Source organism: Myotis lucifugus, unplaced genomic scaffold (genome assembly GCF_000147115.1).
Source record: "Myotis lucifugus unplaced genomic scaffold, Myoluc2.0 scaffold_438, whole genome shotgun sequence".
Lineage (NCBI taxonomy): Eukaryota > Metazoa > Chordata > Mammalia > Chiroptera > Vespertilionidae > Myotis > Myotis lucifugus.
The window spans coordinates 349,820-356,448 of record NW_005871486.1 but is presented as its reverse complement, the minus strand read 5'-3'; the positions used below and the strand labels follow the sequence as shown (position 1 = coordinate 356,448).

The window sequence follows — 6,629 nt, the reverse complement described above, 5'->3', positions numbered from 1 at the left end:
TAACAGGAATCAAATCACAAAAGAGCCTAGCTGTTTTTTCTCAGTGGTTAGAGCTCGTCCCGCGGACCTAAGGGTCCAGGGTTTGATTCCTGGTCTAGGGCACATACATACCTCAGTGGCAGGCTCAATCCCTGGCCTGGCCCAGGTTGGGGCCCATGCAGTAGACAATCAATTGATGTGTCTTTCTCACATCTGTGTTTCTCCCCCCCCCCCACTCCTGCTTCCACTCTCTCTAAAATTCAACAGAAAAACATCCTCAGATTAAGATTAAAAAAAAAAATTGTAAAAGATTCGTTGGCTCTTACACTCTGTGGAGATGTCCATGGTCAACTATATAATCTTGCAAAATTTTATATCCTTATAATAAAAGCCTAATATGCTAAGTGTCCGCTCATCCAGTCATCCATTCAACCAATCAAAGCATAATATGCTAATGATATGCTAAGGCCGCTCAACTGCTCGCTATGACATGCACTGACCACCAGGGGCAGACACTCCAACGGGAGGTTAGCTTGCTGCTGGGGTCTGGCAGATTGGGACTAAGTGAAATGGACCACATATGCCCTAAAGCCCTCCTGTGGTCCCTCACCGGGCGGCCAACCTCCCATGTCCTCCCTGACCCCGATCGTGTACCAGTGGGGTCTCTTGGCCTGGCCTGTGCCCTCTCGCAATCTGGGCTGAGGGGCTCCCCCCCTCCCCTTTGATGCACGAATTTTGTGCACTGGGCCTCTATTATTTTTAAAAAATAAAAATAAATATAGGAAATCATATCACCCATTTGTACTTAAGGTCATGGGTTTGATTCCCAGTCATGGCACATACCCAGGTTGCAGGTTCAATCCCCAGTCCAGGCCAATATGGGAGGGAGGCAGCTCACATTATAAATCCTCACCCAGTGACATATTTTTATTTGTTTTAGAGAGAGAAAAGGAAAGGAAGAGAGATAGAAAAACATTGATTGGCTGACCTTAAGTACAAATGGGTGATATGATTTCCTATATTTATTTTTTAAATATATCTTTATTGATTTCAGAGAGGAAGGGAGGACAGAGAGAGAAAAACTGTATCAGTGATGAGAGAGTATCATTGATTGGCTGCCTCCTGCACACCCCACACTGGGATCAAGCCTCCAACCTGGGCATGTGCCCTGACCTGGAATCAAACCATGACCTCCTGATTCACAGGTCAATGCTCAAACACTGAGCCACGCCATCTGGGCTCCCTGTTATTTCTTTATCTGGAGATTAGCATGATCTGTGCCTTGAAAGTTGATAGAATTTGCCTCTGAAACCAACAGGGCCTGGTGTTCTCTTTGTTGGAAATTGTTTACTGCTTCCATGTTTAAAACCTTTCTATTATGAAATAATTATAGATTCACAGAAAGTTGCAAAAACATGTACTGGAAGATCCTGTGCACCCTTCACCCAGTTTTCCCGAATGGTAACATCTTGCTTAACTATAGTACAATATCAAAACCAGAAAACTGGCCTTGACCAACCCACACGGCTAATCAGATGTCACCAGTTTGCATGCACACATATGTGGGCTGATGTGTGTGCGCTTCGATGCAGCTTTATCCCATGTGAAGATTTGTGTAACCATTACCACAATCAAGATACAGAACTGTCCCATCACCACAAGGCTCCCTCCTACTACCCTTGATAGCCATAACCACCTCCCCATTTCTAATCTCTGGCAATCATTAATTCGTTCTGTAATTTTGTTAACTCAAGGATATTATAGAAATGGAATCATACAGCATGTAACCTTTCAAGATTAGTTTTTGGGGTTTTTTTAACTCAGCATAATTCCCTTGAGTTCTATCCAAGCTATTTTATGTATCAATAGTTTGTTTCTTTCCATTGCTAAATAAGTAGTATTCAGTGGTATGGATGTACCATAGATTCAACCATTGAGGACATTTTAGCTGTTTTCAGTTTGGGGCAATTACAAGTAGAGCTAGCACAAACCATCGTGTATAGTGTTTTGTTTTGTGAATGTAATTTTTATTTCTCTGAGATAAATGTCAAGAGTACAATTTTAATCATTATAAGATTGTTTGCCTCGCCCTAACTCAGTGGTTCTCAACCTTCTGGCCCTTTAAATACAGTTCCTCATATTGTGATCCCAACCATAAAATTATTTTCGTTGCTACTTCATAACTGTAATTTTGCTACTGTTATGAATCATAATGTACATATCTGATATGCAGGATGGTCTTAAGCGACCCTGTGAAAGGGTCGTTCGACCACCAAAGGGGTCGCGACCCACAGGTTGAGAACCGCTGCCCTAACCGGTTTGCCTCAGTGGATAGAGTGTAGGCAGACTGAAGGGTCCCAGGTTCGATTCCGGTCAAGGGCATGTACCTTGGTTGCGGGCACATCCTCAGTTGGGGGTGTGCAGGTGGCAGCTGATCGATGTTTCTCTCTCATCGATGTTTCTAACTCTCTATCCCTCTCCCTTCCTCTCTGTAAAAATCAATAAAATATATTTTTAAAAAAGATTATTTGCCTTTTTTTCTTGAGTCGATTTTAGTTGTTATATTTTCTAGGAATTTGTTCATTTCATACAAATTTAGAATTAATTGGCATAAAGTTTATGATAGTTTTATTTTTTAAATCTACGTTTCCCTTTTTATGTATAATATTTATCTGTGCTTCTCTTTTTATTCTCATTAAACCTTATTAAGTATGTGTCTATTCTGTCAGATTGTCAAAACAAACAAACAATTATTTTTCTTCCTCTTTTCCATCTGGAACCACAGAGGGTTCAGAAGAGAAGAAAAAGATGGTTCCTCCTATGACAGAAACCCGTAAGAAAGAGAGAAGAAATTTTACAGAGCTGAAGATGAAGCATCTGAGAAAGAAGGTTACCCAAGACATGTTTCCAAAGGCAAGGGGAAAACTTATATATGAAAAAAAACTAAGCACTATCACAAGAAATATAGGCAGAAGTACAGACTGAGATTCAGATGGCCAGGATGGCAAGAAAAGCTGGCAACTTCTGTGTACCTGCGGAACCCAAATTAGCATTTATTGTCAGAATCCTAGTAGTATAGATGGTGTGAGCTCATAAGTCTGAGTGTTGGCAGGTCCTTTGCCTTCGCCAGATCTTCAATGGCACCTTTGTTAAGCTCAACAATTAACATATTTTGGAAGGGGTACCAGAACTTGAAGTAGGTTAATGAAATGATTTAGCATAATTATGGCTAAATCAACAAGAAGCGGATTGCCCTGACATAACACATTGATCAGCATCCCTCATGCATCATCTGCATGATGGATCTGATTCATGCGCTCTATGCTGTTAGAAAACGCTTTAAAGAAGCAACTTCCTGTGACTCTTCAAGTTATTTTCTCCAACAGGTGGAGTGAAGAGAAAGACAACCTATTTTGTAGAAGGGGGAGGTGCTGGCAACAGGGAACACCAGATCAACAGTCTTATTAGAAGGATGAACTAAGAACTAAGGTATCTACCACGATTATTTTTGTATCCTGATCAGTTAGTAAACAGTAATTGCTTTCAAGTTAGAAATAAAAGAACACAATTTTTAAAAAATAAGTTTTTATTGATTTTTAGATCGAGAGGAAAGGAGAGGGGGAGAGAGAGAGAGAGAGAGAGAGAGAGAGAGAGAGAGAGAGAGAGAAACATTGCTGTGAGAGAGAAATATCAATCACTTGCCTCCCACATAAGCCCTGACTGGGGACTGAACCTGAATCCTGGGCATGTGCCCTGATCAGGAATCTAACCAGTGACCTTTCTGTTCATGACGACACTCAACCAACTGAACCACACTGGCCAGGGCAGCACACAATTTTTGACTTTGGTTCTATTTAATTGATTTCTACCCTTAATTATTTTGATTATTATATTCTTTTTTTTGTTATTATATTCTTAAGTCTGGGTTTATTCTGTTGATTTGTTCTTTTACATTTAGCTCCTTAATTTTCAGCTTTTCTTCTTTACTAATATTAATATTTAAAGCCATACATTTCCCTTAAGACTCTACTTTCTCTGCATCTACAAATGTTAAGTGCAGTATCTCTAAAATAATTAAATTCTATGTATGTTTATTTCCAATGTGATTTCTTCTTTGACTCATGACTTATTTAAAAGTTTTTCTTTAGCCCTAACCGGTTTGGCTCAGTGGATAGAGCGTCAGCTTGCGGACTGAAGGGTCCCAGGTTCGATTCTGGTCAAGGGCATGTACCTTGGTTACGGGCACATCCCCAGTAGGGAGTGTGCAGGAGGCAGCTGATCAATGTTACTCTCTCATCGATGTCTCTAGCTCTCTATCCCTCTCCCTTCCTCTCTGTAAAAAATCAATAAAATATATTTTTTAAAAGTTTTTTAAATTTCTAAATATACAACTTTTTAAATTTATCTTTTTACTAATAACTTCTAACTTAATAGTTTTGTGATGTGTACTTATGATAGTTATTTTTAAAATATGTTGAGACTTACCTATTGAGATATAATTCATATACTATATAATTCACCCATGTAAAGTGTACAATGTAATGCTTTTTAGTGTCTTTACAGATATCTGCAAACACTAGCATTTATAGTGTTTTCATCGTCTCAGAAAGAAACCTTGTACCCTTTAGCTGTTGTCCTCTTACCTCCCATTCCCCACATCCCCAATCCTAAGCAACCACTAATCTACTTTCTTCTCTATAGGTTTCTCTACTCAGAACTCTTATATGATAGGAATCATATAATATGTGGTCTTTTGTGACTGGCTTCTTTCATTTAGCATAAAATTTTAAAGGTTTATCCAAACTGTAGTATGTATCAGTTTATTCCTTCTTATGGCCAAATAATATTCTTTCATTGTATTTTGTTCACCTGCTGATCTGTTCATAGATATTTGGGTGTTTCCACCTTTTGGTTAATATGAATAGTGCTGCTATAAACATTCATGTACAAGTCTCTGTGTGGGCATATGTTTTCATTTCTCCTGAGTATATAACTAGGAATGGCATTGGTTAGTCATATGGTGACTCTGTTTATGTTCCTTGTTTGGGGAACTGCCACACTATTTTTCAAAGTGAATTATTTTACATTCCCATCAGTGGTGTAGGAGAGTTCATATTTCTCCATATCGTCATCAATACTTATGATATGATTTTTGTAAATGTTCAAAGGACTTGGGAAGAATCCATGAATCCTCTAATGATGGAATCCATCATTCTACATAAGTCCACTAGGAAGAGTTGGTTAATCATATTGTTCAAATCTTAAACTTTGCTGATGTGGGGTTTGTTTGTTTTTTGGGAAAGATGAATTGAAGTACTCTTATAAAAGGGGATTTAGCAACTTCTCCATACAGTTCTATTAATGTTGGGTTTGTTTAAGCTATTTTCTTAGGAGCATAGATGTTTAAAATTTTTATATCTTCTTGGTGAACTGAAACGTTTATTCTTATACAGTGGTTTTTTATTATCTCCAGTAATGTTTTTTGTCTTAAAGCCTATTTTTCTTCTGATATACTAGTAAATATAACTATACATTTTATTTAACTTTACTTTTGGTTAAAATTTACCTGAAAGGTTTTTTTTAAATTAATTTTATTTTAAAATATGGAATGCTTACCCTAGCTGGATTGGCTCAGTGGATAGAACGTTGGCCTGTGGACTGAAGGGTCCCGGGTTGGATTCCGGTCAAGAGCACATGCCTGGGTTGCAGGCTCAATCCCCAGTAGGGAGCATGTAGGAGGCAGCCAATCAATGTTTCTCATCATTGATATTTCTATCTCTCTCTCCCTCTCCCTTCCTCTCTGAAATCAATAAAAATATATAAATTAAAAAATAAATAAAATATGGAATGCTTCACGAATTTGTATGTCATCCATGTGTAGGGGTAATGCGAATTTTCTCCATATTATTCCAATTTTAGTATACGTGTGGCTAAAGTGAGCACTTTTTTTTGAAATATCTTTTTTTAAAATATATTTGTATTGATTTCAGAGAGGAAGGGAGAGAGAGAGAAAGAAATATAGAAATATAGAAATATCGCCGAGACCGGTTTGGCTCGGTGGATGCAGGCCCCACACTGAGGATCTAGCCAGCAACCGGGTCATGTCCGGTCAAGGGCATGTGCCTGGGTTGCGGGCACATCTCCAGTAGGAGATGTGCAGGAGGCAGCTGATCGATGTCTCTCTCATCGATGTTTCTAACTCTCTATCTCTCTCCCTTCCTCTCTGTAAAAAATCAATAAAATATATTTAAAAAAAAAAAAAAAAGAAATATAGAAATATCAATAATGAGAGAGAATCATTGATTGGCTGCCTCCTGCAGGCCCCACACTGAGGATCTAGCCAGCTACCGGGTCATGTTCCCCGACCAGGAATCGAACCTTGACCTTCTGGTTCATAGGTCGATGCTCAACCACTGAGCCACCTGGCCAGGCCCTTATTTCTTTTTTTTAAAATATATTTTATTGATTTTTTTACAGAGAGGAAGAGAGAGGGATAGAGAGTTAGAAACATCGATCAGCTGCATCCTGCACACCCCCCCCCCCCACTGGGGATGTGCCCGTAACCAAGGTACATGCCCTTGACCGGAATCGAACCCGGGACCCCTCCGTCCGCAGGCCGACTCTCTATCCACTGAGCCAAACCAGTTAGG

The 6,629-nt window shown here is 39.1% G+C and overlaps 1 non-coding gene and 1 pseudogene across 1 annotated transcript; one reads left to right on the top strand and one right to left on the bottom strand.

Moving 5' to 3' along the window:
• The first annotated feature begins 1,394 nt into the window (after positions 1 to 1,394).
• LOC102439476 lies at positions 1,395 to 3,460 on the top strand (annotated as a pseudogene).
• Positions 3,461 to 5,815: 2,355 nt separating this feature from the next.
• LOC111823273 lies at positions 5,816 to 5,922 on the bottom strand. Its single transcript, XR_002826300.1, has one exon. It is a non-coding gene; the product is annotated as a U6 spliceosomal RNA (small nuclear RNA).
• Positions 5,923 to 6,629: the final 707 nt, after the last annotated feature.